Consider the following 1,807-nt stretch of genomic DNA (forward strand, 5'->3'; position numbering starts at 1 on the left):
TAGGGGGGAGTGTCGTTGGAGCACTTTGCCGGCTGCCCCGTGCTTCCCTGGCATCTGCCCGCCTGAGCTCCGTGGGGGTCCTCCCAGGCTTCTGGGCCTGACCTGATTAGATCGCAGCCCCTGGAGTCCTGTGCTTTGATGAGACACCTTCTCTAGAGGCAGAAAGGCATGTGAACTGGGAGGCAGAAAAGGAAGAGGCTCACATGGTGTGTGACCTTCTCCCCTTTATAAAAAGGGGCTGGCTGTGTGTTGTCGTGTTGGGACCCACAGATTTTCGCTGTGAAAAGTGATCATCCCCTAGGTTGATGAGAGCTCCCAGCTCCTGGGAGCCTCTTTCCAATCAACTCCTTCCCCCGCCCCCACCCCCCAACCTCCCAGCCTTAGAGGGCTGATCTCAACCATGTAAAACCAGGGTTTAGGCTCTGACATACCTGGGGGCAGGATCAGATTCAGGGGACCTCATGGTCTCCCCAAAAAGGACCCGAGAGACACTGGCAGGCCTCATCTTCCTCAGGCCAGTGCCTTGAACCTGAGTGTCTCAGAAGTGACCTGTCTGGAGAGGCTTAGCCCCGTGCCTCAGGCTGCAGGGATACCCATCACAGGAGTCGACACATGACGGCCTGTCACCCGGCTCTGGCTGCAGGCAGCATGAGTGCTCTGATGAGACCTTGCCTGCCCCCCGCAGGGCATCAGCCACTTAGTTAGCATCTGGACGCCTTCCAAGGCTCTCACGTCAGAGGCCCTGGGAAGCCCAGAGCAGCAAGGCTGTGTGCCCTCCTCAGGGCTCAGGTCCGGCTGTAATCCAATTAGTTCTCCTCCAAATTAAAGAATCCACATCCGCATCTCTCTCTCCAGCCATAGATAATTAGCCTGCTCCCCCCCACCCCCCAGAATGGCATCTAGAAAAGCAGTTTCCTCTGCTTCCACTAGGATTAAGCAGGAAATGCCTTTGAAGACTGAAAAGCCAAGCATTGTCCCCAGAACAAGAGATCTCTGAGTTGAGGGGCTTCAATTGCCAGGTGGAACTTTGAACCATATCTGAGCCTGAGGACACCTGGTGAATTCCTCTGGAGAGTAAGACCCTGGGCTCCTCCAGCCACGTCCAGTTCTGAGTCCACATTCTCCTCCAGCCATTTCCAGCTCTGAGTCCATGAGATGGTCCTGTTCTCATGGCCAGTGACCTTCTGCTGGGTTCAGGGTTTCTGTGGCCCAAGAGAGCTCCCTCCCACACTCCTGTTTACCACTTAGGGTGAGGGCCCTAAGCCCCCATTCCACTGGCCTGGGAGGTGTCCTGAGGCAGCAGCTGCTGCTGTTATTTAGAGGAGGCAGCAGAGACATTTTCTATTAACCATCTCTTTTACATTAAAGACTCCCATGATGGGGCCACTCCCCTATCCCCAGCCCCAAGATATGTAACTTGAAATATTCAAAATTATTCTCCAGGGGCAGCATGGAGCCTTCTGTTCTTTCTGATGAGTCAGGGTGAGCAACCCCTTGTGGGAAGCTGAGGAAAAGAGTCAGGGTGATGGCAGGAGTCCCTGTTCACAGGCCAGAGTTTTGGTCCCACTGAGGGTTCTGCTCAGGGGTCCAGCTACTGCCCAACCCCCGGGAAGAGGATTGGTGATGGGCCTATGGCCAGGTCGGGACCTTCTTGGGGGGTTCCGTGGGGCCTGGCACCTGGGACATTCTGTGTCTGGGAGAGGCTGGGGCTCAGTGGGTGTGAAGGAGGCGGCCCAGCCACACCAGGAGATCCAGAGCTTCTCGGCGCCTACCCGAGTCATGCAGAACACGCAGCCCAGGCGCCTCA

The 1,807-nt window shown here is 56.3% G+C and overlaps 1 protein-coding gene across 1 annotated transcript in view; it reads left to right on the forward strand.

The window, feature by feature from the left end:
* QSOX1 (quiescin Q6 sulfhydryl oxidase 1) overlaps positions 1-1,807 on the forward strand; it is a 52,668-nt gene that overhangs the window by 20,630 nt on the left and 30,231 nt on the right. The window lies entirely within an intron of this gene.

Source organism: Bison bison, unplaced genomic scaffold (genome assembly GCF_000754665.1).
Source record: "Bison bison bison isolate TAMUID 2011002044 unplaced genomic scaffold, Bison_UMD1.0 scf7180017864289, whole genome shotgun sequence".
Taxonomy (NCBI): domain Eukaryota; kingdom Metazoa; phylum Chordata; class Mammalia; order Artiodactyla; family Bovidae; genus Bison; species Bison bison.